The following is a 20,267-nucleotide window of genomic DNA, read 5'->3' as shown; positions in this document are numbered from 1 at the left end:
TTTAGATTTTGTGAAAAAAAAAATAGGATAATTTTAAAATCAATTCTAGAAATATAAGTCTAGAGGAATGGAGTGAGACCCTCTGTTCCCTACCTCTCTTGGGTATTATCAGTTTTATCATACTTGACAGGGAGTTTCTAACCCATCCTTAATAATCTCTGACTCTTAAACACCTTGAAACTCCCCAAGAATTGAATGCTATCCTAATACTTATCCTTATCCTTACTCTGTAGCAGATTTTGTAATATATTATTGATTAGTTCTTATTCAGTTTCTAGTTAAAAAAGATATCTTCCTTTTTCTCTGAAAAACTCTCACCTGTCTCTTTTTTACCTGTTTTCAATAAAATAAGTTTTTTATTTTAATTATATAAAGACATTTTATTTCTTACACAACTTTTATTTTTGCTGTTTATGAATGAAATTTTATAACCCTGTCCTTCAGGTCCCTGACAGTAATTCTTAGCTTAGCATCCATTCTCTTTTAACAAAGACAGTTTTCAACAGAAATATAAGGTATGCCAGGTTTAGAAATTTATAGTGTAATGGAGACTAGTAGGCATTATAAGTAAGGTTTTACAACCACTTTTGTACTCTTTTGTAAGCTCTGTAATACTCCATTATTTTGTTCATGCAAAGTACTATGAATGAGTTAAGAGCCTTAACAGTAGACAAGATGCTTGAGTTACATTGTTTTTCCTATCACAGGATGAATGATAATATTGTACTTGACAAAGTCATATAAAGCTGCTGCTCATCATCTTGCAATCCACAAGATGGCTATAGACTTTTGATTTGTTCGAGTTCTTTCTCAGGAAATGGAAATTGACAAGTCTGTAATTGTAGTGTAAAACTCTATATTTTTTGTTCTTCTGACCTTTTTCCCAAAGATTCTCAAGAATATGTGTTTCTATCATGCTGGCATGGTAGCGTGGAGGAAGGTTTTAGAAAGGCCTTGGGAATGGTAAACTGAGGAAAAGGATACATTCATGTATGCCCCATTGTTTTAGAAAGGCCTTGGGAATGGTAAACTGAGGTAAAAGATACATTTATGTATGCTCCACTGTTTTGGGAAAGTCCCGCTTCAGCATTCCTCTGTAAACCCCCTTCTCCCCACCCCTGAGCAGTTCCCATTGGGCCTGGCCCCTGGGGTGGTTCTGCTGTGCCTTAGCTGAACACTGTCTCTATTGTTTAAGACCTTATCTCTTAATTTTGCTGTATAAAACTGTATCTGGGCAATAGCCTGGGGCCTTTGGTCCCTGCTACAGTTCAGGCAATACAATCTATCTGGACAAGCATACCATTGGTCTCTCTGGGTCTCTTTATCTCGAATCCTAGCGGCGACTGAGGCAGCGCCGCAGCTCGGACCGTGCTAACCCAGACGCTGCCTGGTAAGCCCAGGGCAGCGGGACCGCAGAAAACCCCGGCCCCGGAGGGGACAGCTAGCCGGAGGGTCCCGGGGGGCCGGGGAGGGACGGGGGACAGCGGCGAGAAACCCCCGAGAGCAAAGTGGCGGTCCAAAGAGGAGCAACAAATATGTAGTAACATTGCCTCTTTCAGATAATTCTACTTTAAATAAATATGGACTTACTTCCCTTATGAGAAAGTAAGAATGTTTTCATGTTTATGATTTAGTCCCTTTTGAAAGTCTTGTTGAAGAAGTGTATTAAAACATGTCTATATTTTATTTGGGGAGACTTAACACTATTTCTGCTCATCCTTGCTATCTTTGTTCATTGTTACAATTCCATCAAGGCTTATAGCCCCCCCAAAGACAAAAACACCAAGGAAATATGGCTGACAAATTTGTTTCTCCTCACACAGAATTTGCAATAAGTTGATCTACTCTTATCTAGGCTGATGAATAAATTAGTCCAGACTTCTGTAGATGAGTATTGGCTTTGTGATCTGTGGCTGTGTCATGATAACAAGTAGTAAGGCAAAATCAGAATGAATGTGTGGAGTAACTTGTGCTGTAGATCTGACATCCACACTATGTGTATTTTAAAGATCTGACTTAACATTAACTCAAATATGGCCTTAATGACTAAGCATGCCCTGTCATTGGCATGATAAGGTGCACTCTGGATTACTTTCATCTGGAATCAATTTAATTCACACTCTCTGGGTTTACATTGTCATATGAAACAAAGTAAGGGGGAATTAGGTATTTCCTTCTACAATGCAGTCCTTATTCACACTAAAACACCATGCATTTTCTAGGGATACTCCTGTAATTTTGGATAATGAGCCATCTTGTATCTACTTATGCATCTAGACACCACTAGTCTTGTATTTCAAATATACCATAGAGGTCACTTCTGTGGGGGCATGTAGACTCTGCATCTTCCTTCTACCTCCCCTCAAAGCAAGAAAGGTGAAACACAGGTTTTTCCTCTACTTCTGAATTGCTTTGCCAAAACCCACTGTGTTACAGATAAATCTGAGGAGTCTACAGCATGACAAAAAGTTAAACACTTTCAAGAACTATAAATTTTTTGTAGTCCTAGTGATTGCTAAAAACCTAGTTAAATGAGTCATGCTGTGCCAAAGAGAATGTGTATATGTGTATGACATATATTTAAGTTGTTCTTTTCCTTTGTTTACTGAGTCTTTACATATGCCTTGTAGCAGCAGAGTAACATATAAGGGAAGATCATTGTAAGAGTTAAACTATCAATTTAAACATCTTCAAATTAATTGGTGGGTTTGTTTGCATCTTAGAAGGGTGTTGTGTATAATGTACAAGGAGGTTTGATGATTTTTTAATGTTTTTTTTCCTGTCAAGGAAGCCATGCCTTCAGTAAATGCCATGGTATCAAGTGGCAGGAAGGATACATTGTGGAGGTTATGTGTTACATTGTGCTCATGGGCATTTGTTCCCCATTCGCTGGGACCCCTGTGACTCTAATAACCCTGGACCCCTCCTTCCTGCCCTGACAGGGTTGGCGGAGAGCCAAGAATCCCTCCCTGTCCAAAGCCTAGATAAACCCCTGACATTTCCTGTTTGTCCTCTTTGCCCCGCTCTCTGGACAACACAGAATAAAGAAAGCTGAACCAACATATATCAGGGTAAGAGCCTCTTTTGGAAATCTTTGTCATCTCCTGATATTCCTCCCCTCAAAGCCTTGGATCTCTGGGCTAGTCTGATAATTTAGGGGGCTGAGAGAGGGGGAAACATCAGTTGGCGCCCCAGCATGTGCTGCCTATAAGCCCACGAAGGAGCTGGAGACTCTATTTCAGAGGATCTCGATAGCTTTTTGGGACATTAAACTGCCCTATTACTCTAGCTGCCTCTAAAGGCTTTGAGTGACAGGGAAAAATCGGGGACCTTGCCTGCGTACCCCAGGCGAGCCGGCTGGAGAGAGACCGCAGACGAGTTCACAGACGAACCCCACAGTACATAGGCTTGTGATCGCATTATCCCGGGACCGTGCCTTGGCTGGGAGGAGCTACCATAGCGACTGCGGGAAGCTACATGCGTGGGTTAAGCCAGGACACCCTGCGCAGGTCGGCTTGGAACCAGCAGGCTGTTCGGAGCAGAGCGCTCTGACTGACAGTACCCGTGTTCCCGGGGTGGAGAAGTGACGGGAGGGAGTTTTGGTGCTCGAGCACAGCGGCGGGGAACCCGCCCGGCCCTGAGAGCAGGAGCCGCTCCGCCGGCGGCGGGACGAGCGCCCCCCCCCTTGGATTCCCGTGCTACGGCAGGAATTCGTGCTGTATTACAAAGTCTGGTGGAGAACAGACCATCAATAGGATTAAAATAATGGGTGCAAAAGTATCGGTGGGACAAAAGAGCACACTAAAACAACTTAGCAATATTTTAAACAAGGTAACATTCCCAAATAAGCTCCTAAAGAGTTTGTATGCTGGCTATCAAGAGAAAGACCAAATTTTACTGTGCAGGAACTGAATTCGCTTTCTTTTTGGGACCAGATTGGACAGATATTAACTTTAAAAGTCAAAAATGGTGAACATAAAGCTTCTCTATTTATTCCGATATTTTTACAAGCCCGAAAAAAGATTTTAGAGGCAGAAAAGAGCATACAAACACAGACTGACAGTCCGAATAATCCCTTTTCACCCCCCTACCCACCTCCTAAATATCCCAGCCCTGATATCCTTTCACCCACCCTGACCCCCTTCTAACACCTGGTTCTTCTGAGAAATATAGTCTGGATTTCTCCAAAACCAAAGAGTTCTCTCCACAGAGCCCTGAGAAGGTTGCAGGGTCTCTGAAACACACGCAGCAACAAAATGGCAGCGACCATATGCTCTTATTTCCTCACAACCCTTTCCTGCTACCAGCCCCCCACCCCTCCCCCAATCCCTTCCGATCTCTGACAGCTCCCCCACACCCTGCTTAACAGAGCCAGCCTCCGTGTTGCTTGCACAGCTCCTAGCCCCAACGCTGAGGAGGCAGGGCAGAGCACCTTATTATAATAGAGCATTTATGTGGTACTGGAAACATACAATGCCCAGAAAAAAACCCCAGACTGTTACCTAGGTCTGTTTTGGAAAAAAAAAAATCTGTAACGCTGCAGAAAAAACATTTTATCAATTACCAGTAACTGAGGCTAAGGGCAGCTATATTAACATTAAACACTTTCCTTCAGAGAGTTTTTTACAGTTTGTGGATCGCCTGAGAACCCAAGTTGAAAGACAGGTGCAAGACCCTAGGGTACAAACAGTGCCGATTAAAGAAATGGCTCAGAGGAATGCAAATGAGACCTGTCATAGAATTAACCTCAGCCTTCCTCTAGACCCATCACCTAGTCTCGCTCAGATGATTGATGCCTGTGCCAGAAGAGCAGAGCTGCTCGATACCCCTGACAGTCATACAAGAGCTGCACAACTACAGCCTGCTGCCATGGCCACACCAAGTCCAAGGAGGCAACCAATGCCATCAGACAAGCTGCAGCACATCATCTGCCTGCGTTGCAAGAAACCAGGACACTTTGCCAGAAACTGTCCTCACAACCAGAACCAGAGGAAGTTCAACAAACAAAAAAACTGAGTGTAAAGTGCATGCCTGCTGCTAAAACAACTACACGCAAAGATATAAAATAGCGGGACCCACATGGGAAAATGCCTCTTTCTTAACAAATAAGGGGGAGGGTGGGACTCATGGTGGGGGGGGGACGGGACAGAAAAATAAAAATGTCAAATGTACAATTAACAAGGCTTGGCAGCCACTAGGCAGACCTCGCTTAGTGACTGCCAAAGAGTTTCATTTCAGATCCACTGATTGGGAAGTCATTATAGTGGACCTGTCAAACAGCTCACAGGACCTGCAGGAGTACCAAATGGAACCGGACAGTGAGTATTTTGTCATTGGAGACACAGCACACACACCTCCAGAGATTGAAATAGTTCCCATGACTACTAAGGGGAAAATATCCAGTCTTATGCTGTTGGCACGTTGCTCACACCCTCCATTCTACCTAGAAAAGGGGCAAATTCTGGCACAAGCCATTCCCATCCCAGTAGAATTAACAGTAGAAGGAAAATCACCAGAAGTCTACTGGGCAGAGGTGGTAGGAGAGGATAGACCCTCGATGGCATGCAACCTAGCCCATGGGTCAGAGCACCTTCAGGTGGAAGGGGTTCTGGACATGGGTGCAGACATCACAGTAATACCTAAGACCATGTGGCCACCCCACTGGGAACTGCAACCTGTGGCAGGCAAACTTCAGGGCATAGGAGGAACCACATTGGCAAAAATTTCAAAAAATGTTGTGCAAATTGAGGGACCTGATGGGAAATTGCAAGTGTTTGCCCATTTGTGGCAGACTATAAGGCTCCTCTGTTGGGGAGAGACACCATGTCCTAATGGGGAGTCCAGTTAATCATTCCTAAGACACCCCAGGATTTTTTGAAGTAGCCACTGTGGGGTGCCCTGCCCACAAGCTAAAGTGGTTGGATAACATCCCAAAGTGGGTAGCACAGTGGCCTTTGAGTAGTGAGAAACTCGAGGTGCTTGAGAAACTTGTGAAGGAGCAGTTAGCTCAAGGACACCTACAAGAGACAGATAGCCCTTGGAATTTCCCAGTCTTTGTAATAAAGAAGCCTGGGAAGGACAAGTGGAGATTGCTCCACGATCTCAGAGAAATAAACAAAATTGTAGAGGATATGGGTCCACTCTGACCAGGGATGCGAAGTCCAGCAATGCTCCCTCGAGATTGGCAATTAGCTGTGTTAGATATAAAGGACTGTTTCTTCCAAATTCCATTGCACCCTGAAGATGCCCCAAGGTTTGCATTCTCAGTCTATACCATCAATCAGGAAGCCCCAGTGAAACGCTGTCACTGGAAAGTTTTGCCCCAAGGTCTAAAATCCAGTCCTTTCTTATGCCAACAGTATGTAGCAGCACTACTGTCTCCGGTACGTGCAAAGAGAAAGAATGCCATCATCCTTCACTACATGGATGATGTGCTTGTGTGTGCCCCCAATGACTCTATACTCCAATACACACTTGACCTAGTGGTTGAACTTTTAACCTCTGTTGGATTTCAATTGCAGAAAAACAAAGTTCAAAGGATGCCACCTTGGAGATACCTGGGCCTGGAAATCTGTGCAAGGACCATTGTCCTGCAGAAATTGGAGATCAATTGCAACCCCAGAACACTAGCAGACCTCCACTCACTGTGTGGATCTTTGAATTGGATAAGGCCCTGGCTAGGCCTCACAAATGAGGATCTAGACCCTCTCTTCAATTTATTGAAGGGGGAGAGGCAGCTGGCCTCCGCCAGGGAACTGACCCCAGAGGCAAAGACAGCAATCGAAAAGGTACAGAAGGCCTTGTCAGAAAGGCAGACACATCGGTGTGACCCAAACATGCCTTTCCAGTTCATTGTTCTAGGAAAGCTGCCACACTTGCATGGGTTGATTTTCCAATGGATCGAGGGGCAGAAGGATCCACTTTTGATCATAGAGTGGGTTTTCCTCTCCCACCAGAGATCCAAGACCATCACTAGGCCACAAGAGCTGATAGCAAAGCTGATTCAGAAGGCCAGGGTGAGATTGTGTGAATTATCAGGGTGTGACTTTGCATGTATTCACCTTCCAGTCAGGCTGGAGGAGGAGGAACTCTCCTGAGAGACTGACCAAAGGGATGTTTGAGCATTTGCTCCACAGCAGCGCCAGTCTCCAATTATCTCTGGACAGCTACAGAGGACAAATATCAGTCCATGCCCCATCTCACAAGTTGTTCAATGAGGAATTCCACCTTATTCCTCAAGAGAAAAGGATCTGGAGAGCACTCAAGGCTCTCACAGTGTTCATGGATGCTTCTGGGGCTTCCCACAAGTTGGTGATGCCATGGAGAAATCCACAGACTCAACATTGGGAAGCTGATGTTGAGCTTGTGGAGGGATCCCCCCAGGTGGGTGAACTGGCTGCAGTGGTTGAGAGCTTTTGAGAAGTTTTCTGAACCAATCAACTTGGTGACAGATTCTGCCTATATGGCAGGAGTAGTGTCCAGGGCGGAGCAGGCTGTACTCAAAGAAATAGAGAATGAACATCTCTTCATGTTGCTCTCAAGGCTGATTTATTTAATCTCTCACCGAGAGCATCCATTCTTTGTGATGCATGTGAGGTCACACACTGATTTGCCAGCTGAGAGTGCAGAGGGGAATCGCAAAGCAGACTCCCTTGCTGCACCAGTCGAAAAAGCACGTCTCCCTGATGTTTTCCAACAGGCAAAGCTGAGTCACCAGCACTACCATCAGAATGTGCCAGGCCTAATCCAACAGTTCCAGATAATGCAGAGTCAGGCTCGAGCCATTGTGACCAACTGTCCTAATTGCCAGCTCCAGGCTGTGCCATTGTTGGGCATGGGGGTAAACCCCAGAGGCCTTAGCAGCTGTGAGGTATAGCAGACAGACATCACACACATTCAGAGTTTTGGCCACCTTGAATGCGTTCATGTAATCGTGGACACATTCTCAGGTGCAGTGTATGCCTCTGCTCATATAGGACAAAGGGCTGCACATGTCAAACAACACCTAGTGCAAGCATTTTCAGTATTGGGGATTCCAAAAATGATTAAAACAGATAATGGCCCAGCGTATATATCCAAGGAGTTTCTGGAATTTCTCCAGCAGTGGGGAGTGGAACATAAAACTGGCATCGCCCTCTCCCCCACAGGTCAAGCTGTAGTCGAGCATGCACATGAGACACTCAAACAGGTATTGAAAAAACAGAATAATTCAGCTCTGTGGATGTCTCCACGAGAGAAGCTCTGTAAAGCCATGTTTACCATAAATTTTCTGAACTGTTCATTTGAAAACATGAGTCTGCCTGTTGTGTGTTACTTTAACAGTGGCAATCAATTCAAATTTTCTCAGCATCCACCGGTCTTGATTAGGGATCCAGAAACTTGGGAAACCAAGGGTCCCTGTGAACTTGTAACCGGGGGTCGTGGCTATGCGTGTGTAGCTACTCCCTCAGGCCATCGATGGATTCCCCAGAAGTGGGTGAAACCTTTTGTTCCCAAGAACCCAGGTCAGACAGAAGGGGACAAGAAGCAAGTAGCTGGTGCTTCAAAGAAAAGACACCACCAAATGGAAGAAGAGGGATTTTCCTAAGCGTGAATTCCTTCTGGCAGAAACCAGAATTTTAACATGTTCTCAAAATGTTTGTTTTTCCCTTTTAGAGAAAACCTACCTCCCACTCAACCCTGTGATGAGCCCCATCCAAGTTGTGATCCTGAACTGTTTAAGGGCTGGGAATTTACGGGGTGGTGGACATCTATTGTTAGATCAATTTTGTTACTCTTTGTTATTTTGTTCCTTGTAACCTTGGCGTTCGGGATCCTGCATCACTTGATTTTCAAAGCTATCAAGGGTCTCATACTATGGGTCTCAGATTCAGTCAAAGAAAGAAACTGAGAGTTTCTATCCAGGCAGAGGCCTGGGAAAGTGCTTGGAAATAATGTAAATAATTCTTTATTTCTCTTGTTTTTCACATTGTTTATAGTTAAGTTCCATCACTGTGCGTCAAGCACTCTGAACCAATGGTTGTTTTCACTTCAGAACCTTGTGGAGCTCTGTATAAAAGAACAGTGTATTTTGAATAAAGGGGAGTTTTTACTCACAGCAGCCTTCTGAGTCAGAGTCTTCTCATTCCCATCCTGCCTTGACAGCAACATCTGGTAACCCCGACGTGAAATCACACCTTACCCTGGGGAACAGGGTCTGGTGTAGCCCGACGCGGCACTGAACCCTGCCCTGAAGGGACAGGATCTGGTGACTTGAAGTGGAATTGCAGCCTTGGTAGCAGACCTGAACCTCAGCATCTTGTGGGGGGGGAGGGGGGGGTGTCTCCTCTGGTGCGGTTCCATGCCAACAGCCTGGATGCTGTGAACGGACACCTCTGCCTTCTTAAGAAAGGTAACGCTGGAAGTCCACACCTTCTGGAGAAGGCTGGGTCCTTTTTGGACTGTGGATGGGCTCTTAAGAGCCTGGAACTGAGCGGGATGGGTTTTTCCCTGGAATAGCGAACTGTTGGACTCTTGAAGTTGACATCTGCTAGGGAAAGGTTCCCTAAAAATGGGAAACCAGCCATCAGTGGTCAAGCAAGCAGTCTTGACTGCCTGGCGAGCCAGCATCCCTCTTATCAGAGCTTGGCTTTCTGAAGAGGACCTGATCAGACTTTTGTGTTGGGCTCAGGACTGGGGATTTATTGTAAATCCCAGATTCCTCTTTGATCATAAGGTCAGGCTCAACCTTGGACGCTGTCTCATGGCGCAAATGTGCAAAGGAGACACTGCTGCATACGACCTGGCTGCAATCTGGGCGGGCATTGACATAACCTTGTACACAGACAGAGATTCTGACTGGAACGTTTCGGTATCCCGGAGGCGAACCGCGCCGCAGCCCGCACGGTGGCTGGCTGCACAGGCACACCCTGCCCAGAGCACGGTACCACTGACATTGCCTGCCCCTCCCAAGGCAGCCGGGGTGCCTTAGCCACAGCTATCAGCTTCAGCACACCCGGCGTTGCATGGACTGCACAGGGTGGCCCCGGACTGGCGGGAGCCACCGCCGCCTGCGGCCCCGCAGCCCCCCACTTTCCAAACTGCATTTGCGGGAGAGCTGGAACTGCCTGTGGCGCCGGGCGCAGCGGGGACGGATGCCGCCCCCCCCCCATCTCCTTTGCTGATGGAGCCTGCGCAGATAGCAATGCAGCCTTTGGTCCCTCTGCTGGCATGCCCACCACCGCCTGCAGGAATTCCGATTATGCCGGGGGGACAGCCTTTGCCTCCCAGTCCGCCCCTCTGCATGTCATGCAGACTGGTTGATTTGATTTCATTTACGGTGCCAGTATCTGCTGTTCAACAGCACGTTTTGAGCGGGACAGCCGTGTTCTTCTCCGCCCTGCCCACTGTGGGATGGAGTTCTGCGCCGGAGGTGGTGCCTGCCTTCTACGCCATGCCTGCTGTGGCACCACCCCTGCTGACAGCGGACTTCACCGTCACGCCCACTGCTGCTCCAGCAGCAGCAGCAGCAGCAGCCTCGACTCTGCTCACCCCGGAACCACCGGTGTGACTCCCAAGGAGGAACCGGCGCAACCACAGCGCCTCCCGCAGCGTTCCAGAAGTCAACCACATAGAGCTGGCTAACCTGAGGAGGCCTGACTACGCCACCAACTGTAGGTGGTGAGAAAGCCATAGTCAGGGTTGAATTGAGCCCAGTGAATTCCTGTAACCTTGTTTAACAAATAAGGGGGAGGTGTTACACTGAGCTCATGGGCACTCTATTTCCCCTTCCCCAGGATCCTGTGACTCTCATCAAGATAACCCTGGACCCCTCCTTCCTGCCCTGACAGTGTTGGCGGAGAGCCAAGAAGCCCTCCCTGTCCAAAGCCTAGATAAACCCCTGACATTTCCTGTTTGTCCTCTTTGCCCCGCTCTCTGGACAACACAGAATAAAGAGAGCTGAACCAACATGTATCGCGGTAAGAGCCTCTTTTGGAAGTCTTTGTCATCTCCTGATATTCCTCCCCTCACAGCCTCGGATCTCTGGGCTAGCCTGATAATTTAGGGGGCTGAGAGGGGAGAAACATCAGTTACGTTTTTCTTTCTTGTTGGCAGGCTTCTCAATGGCTTTGGGATTTTTCAGTTGTAAAATCTGTTGCAGCTATATGGCAAGAGAGGAGTAGCTCCAAAGTTATTCTAAAGACCAGATCATTATGGCTCTTATTTAGATCACATATAATGAGGCCCTGCTATGGATGAAGGAAACAGAAAGCTGTGACAGGGATTGTACCTTCTCACATGTGCTCCTGCCTGTTCCACCAAGCCTGGCAGTGATATCATGTGGTGGGGCTCTGTGTCACTGAGTGCAAACACAGGTGGGGGTTTCATATATCTGTCCATTCTCAGACTTAAGCTCTGTTCCTCTCAGAAATGTTGCAGGTTGCATTCATCTTGGATGAACTGTGTGTGCCATTTCTGCCTGCCCCAGTCTGCTGTGTAGATGCTTCTCCCAAATGAGTACATTCTCTAAGGAAGTGCCATCTATTTCTCTCTGTGATTTTTTTTTTTCTACTCTATTGAAACACCATTAAGAAAGACAGATCTATCTTTTCTCTTTTGTTTAGTCCTATTCTTTTGAATAATGATATTTTACAATTCACTTACAATACACTGTGCAAACAAATACAGCAGGTCCACCACCTGGCACATCCCACAAAGACAGTATGTGATAAGGTCTTCATGTGTTGATTTTCATGCTTCTCTCATGTACATGCAGTTTTGGTGCAAAATCAGGTGTTATGGATTTTCATCATGCAACCTGTAGTACAAGGAAACTTGTAGCCCAGAAAAAAGACAGGAAATAAATGCTTGTGCAGACCTTAAAAGAAAGATGTAGGACTGGTCATTCATCTGTGCTTGACTTAAAATAGCATATCCTAATTAATAATAATTTATTATTTTTAAATGTAAAGTCATTGTCCAAATTTTAAAAGAGACAATTCTTTGTTAAACGTAATGAAGATGGCTTAAAAAGGAATTATTTCAACATTTGTCTTTTGAGAACTCCACTATTCTCTTTACAATATTTTGGAGAGGGGCAGGAAGGGAAGAATTCTTTATGCTATGTTAAAAAATACTTGCTCAGCCAGTTAGTATTCCTTTAAACTGAAATGAAAAAGAATGACTCTGTGTTACATCCTTTCTGAATAAAGAAAATATCCAGTCACTCTGTAATATTAAGCAAAACTAGCACCACCATTTCCACAGTGGTTTTAAATGGACTGCAGCAGTTAATCACTGATTGCAGTAAAGTTAATAAGGATTAAAAGAATTAATTTTAAATATTAAAATAACATTTAATAATTTACTGGTTTTTGTAATTCAGTAAAATCTGAAAAGACTTAAAGAAGGATTGAGAACATCTCCTCTGGCCTGTGTTACTCCTGCTTTTGCAAGGTTCATAAACAAAAAGTGTCTTTAGACCACCATTGTTTTCCCCTGCATTTTACTTTTTATCTTCAGCATTTATTATATTGTATAAACCTCCTGTCTTCATCTTCTGCACTAAACCCCACTAACTACTCATAATTATGTACATCTTCCTAGTTGTTTCTCAGGCAGTTATTGTGGCATGAGTTAGTCTGGGAAAATAAATTGATTTTCTCTGATTCTTTTGATATCTACTCTGATCTGCTTCAGAAACCCTCTTTGTATCTTTAATTTACATGTAAACTGAATTTAAATAGTAATGTCAGGAGCTTATGAATTAAAGCAATATGCACAAGAAATTTCATTTGTATAGCTCCACACAGGACTTTGTATATTCACTATGTGTTTCATTTAGTTAATGGGGAAGAAATCATCATCATGGTCCAAAAATACAGGATGTTCAGCCTACGGAATAGATGAGTTTGATGCTCTGAGTGAAACATCTACTGTTGGGAATATGGGCAAGGTATACACACACAGAGGGGTTATCACTCCATCCGTCCGTCTGTCCGTCCGTCCGTCCATCCATCCATCCATCCATCCATCCATCCATCCATCCATCCATCCATCCATCCATCCACTTCGTCTGATATATATCCTATTATGTTTTTACTGGATGTTAGGTGGCTTGTGAAATCCATCTGGTGAGGTTCAATGTAATCAAGCCACTTCAGCAGGGAATAGTTAATGTTTTCTGCTGCTTTTCCACCATTCTGTTTTTTTCAGTATTAATATTGTCAAATACAATGGGATTTAGGACATTCCTAAGATGAAGCAATAGGATTTAAAAATTTTTATTTATTTATGTAAATCTAAGTTGATTGTGGAACCATAGTTATACTTTTTAACACCATTCCTGTGAGTGTCTCATGAGGTAGTCACTGCTTCTTACTGTTGAGCTCCTTCAGATTCTCATGGGGTGCATCAGTTTTAGGATGGGACTTTTATAATGTCCCGAGGAAAATATATTTTCATTAGATTATTGCTATTTTCAACTGAATGGCTTTGACATCACTGATTGACTACTAGGATGCTAAAGCATCTCAGAGAATTCAGTTGATGTGTTTGTGAGGTTTTTTAGGAATAAGATAAAAAGGAGGGGAAATTAAGAATGAGTTAAGGTGTGTTCTTAGGTTCTTAATTTCCTTAATAAATGAAAAAGATTGCTTTGAATTATAATTCCTTCCCTGGCACCTCATTAGAAAACTTGCTGCAGTTGTTTTGCAATTTTTCTGATTTTCCATTTCATTACTGAGTTGGGTATAAGCTGCATTCATTGAACATTACTTTCTGCTCTGGGAGACAGAAGGATTTTGTCCATAAAATCCAGATTATTTACTTTGAAGTTGTTTTGAACTCACTTAAATTATCAGTGCTACTTTGCAATTAAGAAAATTATATTACACAAGTTTGTAGTAAACATTTTTAAATTTGAGGAGGTTTTTAGTAATGAAAGCCAGTATCAGCCAAAGGGCACATATCTTACTTCTAGCTGTCAAGGGAATCAAAGAAGATTCTATTTCTAATTAAGGGATCTCATTTAGATGAGCGAACAAAAGTGGGACAATTTCATTCTGGGGACTCTTGAATGTACAGAAGAATGGATTCTGGTTAGTAAAGAGTTAGATACTCTGCATCAATGAGGTTTAGTTAAGCATATCTTAAAATTCCCCAAAAAAATTACGAATACTTTTTTAGATATGTGTCTCCACTAGCTTTTCTTATGTTTTGCTTTTTTTCCTTAAGCATTAGAGGAGCAACTTTGAAAGTGAAAGATACCAACTCTTTAAAGGTGTGCTGGGTAGATGCTGACATAAGAATGTTGTTTCTTGATTGAAGTGCTGTTGGTTATTTAGGAAATATAGAGCTTAAAATACCAAGATTATTGAATCTTAAGAGTTGATAAAGTAGAAAGATATTACTTCATCTTTACTTTTCCTGATATATGTTAATTTTTCGACCTTTCTTTCTCACAATTTAAAAATGAATTAAAGCACTGAGAATTTGACTTACTTTTTACACACAGGATTGTGATTCTCTAATTCATACTGGTGAGAATTTTCTTCAGCAAAAATGCTAAAAATTTATTCACCTGACAAAGGAATTATTTATTAGTCATTATAATGTTGTTGAGATGTGAAAAAAAGTAATTCATGGCGTATTTCTACACACAGAACTGCCCAGAGATAACCAGCTAGCTCATTTCTCTCAAAAGCGTGGCAAAGTTGTGGACTGCTCTACCTATTTGCGTTTAGTTGATTAGTGTTATATATCATGCTGGAACAACTCAGTATCATAGGAAATATACAGTACAGTTTCAAAAAAGTTTACCATATAAGAATATTACTAATTTTTTACCAAAACAATCAAAAAAGTATAATTTAGTAGAATTCATTACAACTGAGTATTTCACCACAGATCTGTACTATGGGATTGGCAGACTGAATGCTTAGTCTTATGTGTTTTGCATGTGTGATCCCTTACAAGACCTTCATATTGCTTTTTTCAACTCTGTCAATTAGTAATTGTTGAACATGATGTCTCAGTGGATCTTTCTTATCTTATTTATCAAATTGCCATACATGGATTTATTCAGACAAGATGGAGATACTCTGTATTTTTGTGGGAGAAATTTTAGAGTCAGATACTTCACACTGCTCCTACACATTTTAAAAGCCTTTCAGCCAGTGCAGATTCCCTGAAGAGCAGAAGCGGCTGAGCAAACATCTCAATTTGCTGGTCTTATTCCATCACATACTCTCTGCACTGATACTGGTGCTCCTCACAGTTATCCAACATTAAAATGAAGGTGTTGCTCAGGGATTTTAGGGATGGAGATTGAGCTCCAGTGAATAATCACTGCTATTGGCTGCAGCTTTAGACTGTCTAAATTGTATAAATAATTATCACATTTTATTCTTTAACATTATCTTTGAAATCTACTCAGTTGTTTTTTAAATCTCTTTGGGGACATCACTATGCAATGGAGGTGCCATCTGTCATCCTGAGACCAGCTCTGCAAATGCAATGCCATCATTGTGTTGCTGTCAAAATCAGAGCACATAGTATGTTGATGGGATAACTGCCTTTAATGCCACCCGCTTCCAATTTGAAGGTAACAGATTCCAGACCTAAATTAGGATTCCAACACAGAAGTTGGATTCTCAGTTCTCTTGTATTACTTTCTCTTCTCCCCCTCATAAAAAGGACACAAACACAAACAATTCAATATTTGCCAGTTTCATAAATGGTATGAGGTACATAATTTCTAGCTCTGTGGAGATTTAGAAAGGCATGAAATGGTGGAGGCAACTATTGAACCTATATGCTTGTATGAGGCAGTTTCTAAGATTGCTCATGGTTTGGAGGGAAAGACCTCTCTGGAAGATGGTTCAGCCCATCTAGAATGTGAATTACCAGAATATCATCTTACCACTAATTGCAGAGGAAACTAAGGAATATTCCTGATTTAAATGCCAGAGCCTAAGTGGAGCAAATTCAGATTGGTGTGTCTAGCCCTTGGAGGGAGAGGGAAACAATTTCTGTGACCTTTACAACTATGACTTCAAATTTTGGAACAGACTTTCCTCACACTTTTTCCTCCCTTTTATAGCTGTGATAATTTAAAATGAACTATTTTTATAACAGCAAGTAGAAGAGAATAAATTAATGAATTAATAGTAAAACTGTATTTGTTTTTACAAAATTCCAGCTCATGTTAATTTGATTTCACATAGTTGGTGTTTCAGGGAAAGATCCTTAAGTGATTAGCAGAAGTTTTTTCAGATGATACTGCTCTAAGGAATTTGCTTTTCACATATAGAATCAGCAATGTATGTGAATGCATGGCAGATACAAGAAGTCAGTTTTATGTATTCCTAGCGCAAATTGCTAAAACTGTTTGACAATAAGTGGCTGTTTCTGATCAGTACTTTCCTTCTATACCCATTTACTGTAGATTCTGTAGATTCTTTAAGACCTCTCTAGATCCTAGAATGTTGAGAGACATTCCACAGAACAGTGATGGTAACACTGGTAAATTAATAGATAGCCATAGATCAACAAGGAAGTGTTTCCCCCTTTGTATTTACACATATAAAGAGTGGGAGAAATTCACTGTAATGACTCAAAAAGATCCTTAGAAATCCCAAACTATTTTCTTTGTGAGAAGGCTTCCTTATTCCTATCTGGTGTCTTGCAAGCCAGTTCTGATTTAAAAATTATGGGATTGTCTTTAAGAGTCACAGAGGACAAGCAAATAAATTTGATATTGGAACAATACTTTCTTTTTTAATCTTGGCATTGTGCTCTGTGCAATAAATGCATTTGTTCTCCATTGTGACCAAAGTGGAGTGTCTTCAGATCTGTCTGTGTTCTGCCATGAAGAACCTCAGTGAGAAATGCATGGTGATTCCATAGCTTTTGAGCACCAAGTTGGAAGTTAAGACAACGTCCAATTTTCTGCAAATAACCCAGTATTTTTCTGAAATATTTTGCACCTTGAAACATCTTTAACCAGACTTTCAACCTTTCTCAAAGAAAGTTTTCTTAGATTTGAGAAAGAAAATATGCCTGGAAATAAACATAAACTAATGTTTAAATGTTTCTATTTTTGAAGTACAATAGATTTCTTCTATATGAATCGTGTTGGTGAGCCACCAGTAATTTGATGAAGGTATGGAAATTGTCAGAACATTCCTTCTTCCTGTTGCTAGGGAAACAACTCTGTGGGTATCTGTCTTCACAGTCTCTCTATTCCTTTGCAAATTCATTGGATAATGCAAGTATAACTGAATATTTTGCATTTTGTTAGCTATAGAATCATTTAAAAATTACACCAAAACAGGACAGGCAAACAGAATTAAACTAAATATGTCAATTTATCTTCATTATTTTGGGGGGATTTCACAACTAAAACATTCTTAATTTAGTTACAAGTAAATGATGTTTGATTTTATTCAAATCCAGGGAAATAATCTGTGTTTATTCCACATATTTAATTCCAATTTTTGTTTGATACTTGCCCATGGGACACTAAAAAAAAACATAAAAACTTGTATATAATGTCAGAAATTACTTCCAAAGATGCTTCTGCTGTAGGTATATGTAACTTGCAATATGAAAAGCAAATGTACTTTCCTATAGCAGTACCTTATTAGCAAAAAAAAGTGTTTAAATTTACATATATAAAAATATAGGATATCACCTTTTAAATGTGAAAAGATATTCCAGCAGTCTCCAAAGAGTCAGGGAGCCCATTATAACCAATACAATGGCAGGAATGTTGTGCAAAAATATTATATGTATTGACATAATGCCAACAGAGATTTTAAAGTCTTCAGAAATATTTCTCTCTTCAGTTATGGTTATGTTCTTTCAGTGTACTGTAAGATGCATATTTGTTTGTATATAATTTTTGTTATATACAATTTTCTGCAATGCAAAATAGTAATCCAACACTATACTTTCTGCATTACATGTTGCTGACAAGTTCTTTCTTCATGGTTCTTCAGAAGACTTGGCACCTTAAAGTGAATAAAAATTTTTTTACTATTTGAGTTCAGTACAAAGTGTTTATCACTAGCTAGTAGAAATACTCTATATGGACCAACAGTAAATGGCACAATTTGCCAGTGGTTTCAGAGAGATCTGTGGATAGAAGTAGGAATTTATATTTTTTTTGTACACTGAAGAGGGAATAATGAATTCTATTTTTTTTTTTTAAGGATAGAATTTGTTGTTCTGATATTTCTTGCCAAGGGCTTTTCTGCCTCAGTCTTTCCTCTGTCCTGCTACTGGCCTCCTAATCCCATTTACCTTTCAAAGTCAACTTTGTAAGCTTGGTATATTATTCTTATTATTCTTCTTAATTGTCATTCAGGGTAATTCTCCTCCTTCTTTTTTAAAACCTCAGTTCCTTGTAACTGGCTTCCTGCAGTATCATTTGTCTTGCCCTCTTAGTGTCTTACCTCTGGCAGCAGTGACCCACCTCCCATCCTTTTACTAGCAGCTTCCTCTTCATGAATTCACATCTCTATTCCATTATTTTTCTTTTTTTAACACCAGCCTGTCTGTACAACATGATTCTAGCATCAGAAAAACATGGCTTCCTTCTGTGGATCTGTCTGGGTACTGGAGGAGGTAATTCTTTTGCAGCCAGAAGTTTTGCATAAATATGAGGGAAAAGATTTTTCATCCCAGAGCATGGTTGGGCACTGGAACAGGCTCCCCAGGAAACTGGTTACAGCAGCAAGCATGACAGAGTTCAGGAAGCTCTTTACAGTCCTCCCTATGTTCCCCTAATACTTTCTTGTCTTGTGATAAAGTCTTCTCTCCTGATGCTTCAAAATTTGAATTTTGATGATGTATTCTACTGTCATTATTTACAGAGAGAAATATCTGACTACTTGCTGAAACTATGAAGACTCCTTCTAAGGCTGAGGTACCCAGTAGCAGGAAAAGAATTGTAGACACATAAAATTCCTTTTTTGACCAGTGCTTCAGGTAATAAATAAAGACAAGAACTGATCTTGGTAAGAAGCAAGGGAGGCTAGAGAAACTACAATTTTTAAGAAATGCTATAAAAAGGTAAAATTCCTTTTCTTATCACTGGCAAAGAGCTTGCTGCATGCTTTTCTCAGTGACGAATTACTTTTTTTTTTTTACATCTCAGCAGCACTGACTAATAAATAGTTCCTTTGTCTGATGCTCTTTCACCCTGAGAAAGGGAAAAAAAATCCTCTGTGACATGATAGAATCTTATTACAGAATGAGAAAACACAGCACAAAATCTTGAGGCCAGGAATGGGATAAGTTTTGTTCAGAGGGTATGAAAATCACAGAAAAAATAACAGTTTAATTTTTATCACTGAGTAGTATTGAGTTTCCAAAATATTGGAGTTACATTTATAATTTTGTATTTTATTTATGCAGTTGTATATTTTAATAAAGTAAACAGCTGGGTGCTGCTTTTAATTTCTGACAGACACCAAATGAGGTCAGTTACACAGTTCGAGTTGATTCATGAGGGGTGAGCACTAGAACTAAGTCCTCTGTACAGTGCACTTAGATTAAAAGGCCATAAGCAACTTTAAGAGGATTTGATCTGCTTTACAGTAGGAGCTGCTGTCTTAATTGTCCCAGTTCAGACAGGCAGTGTGATTAATGTGCAACAAAATGTTTGCAAACAATATGCTGGTGGTAGGGTATGTATTTGTGTTGTTAGTTGGGTTTTCCATTTGCAATGGGGTTTTTATCATTAGTAGTATTATTTTTTTAACTACTAATAAATGGAATTGCCTGTTCTAGGATTTCATAAGTTGCTGAAATCAAACTTGTGATAGAGAAATCTCCAGCGAGATCTTTACCAATAATCTTTTGTTTTGGTAGATAGGACCAACTAAGATGAGTAATTCTAATAATAAATGCTAGGATATGACCCCTTGGGATCTAGACCAACAATGACTCAAAATTGTTTTTTCTCTGTGGACAATAACTGTCAGTATTCCTTTCTTACATGGAAATGTTTTGTAAGAGACGACAAAGTGACTTCTTGCTATTTCTTCTGGTTCTATTAGAAGAAACAGGAGAAAATGTCATAGGTATGCCATTAACTGGAAGAAAACTTGTCCTACAGCTTCTTTTTTGTCTTTGCACTTAGAATCCTCTTTCCTGTTGTAGTCTCCAAAATGTAGTGAGTACCAAAAAGTAAAATATGTGATACAAAATACTACTTTTAGTAGTCTTGAGTCATGACAGTATTTTTCTATAAGCTAAATAAAGTCATCTCAGTTTCAGAA

The 20,267-nt window shown here is 41.4% G+C and overlaps 1 long non-coding RNA gene across 3 annotated transcripts in view; it reads left to right on the top strand.

Moving 5' to 3' along the window:
• The first annotated feature begins 10,587 nt into the window (after positions 1-10,587).
• LOC146768304 (uncharacterized) overlaps positions 10,588-20,267 on the top strand; it is a 74,432-nt gene continuing 64,752 nt past the window's right edge. For all 3 annotated transcript variants that reach the window (XR_014952770.1, XR_014952768.1, XR_014952769.1), the window contains exon 1: positions 10,588-10,958. This is a non-coding gene — a long non-coding RNA (uncharacterized LOC146768304). The remainder of the gene's footprint in view (positions 10,959-20,267) is intronic.

The sequence above is a fragment of the Lonchura striata genome, chromosome 2, assembly GCF_050655825.1.
Source record: "Lonchura striata isolate lonStrDom1 chromosome 2, ASM5065582v1, whole genome shotgun sequence".
Classification (NCBI taxonomy): domain Eukaryota; kingdom Metazoa; phylum Chordata; class Aves; order Passeriformes; family Estrildidae; genus Lonchura; species Lonchura striata.
The sequence above is the reverse complement of the archived record's forward strand: the minus strand, read 5'-3'. Positions and strand labels throughout refer to the sequence as shown.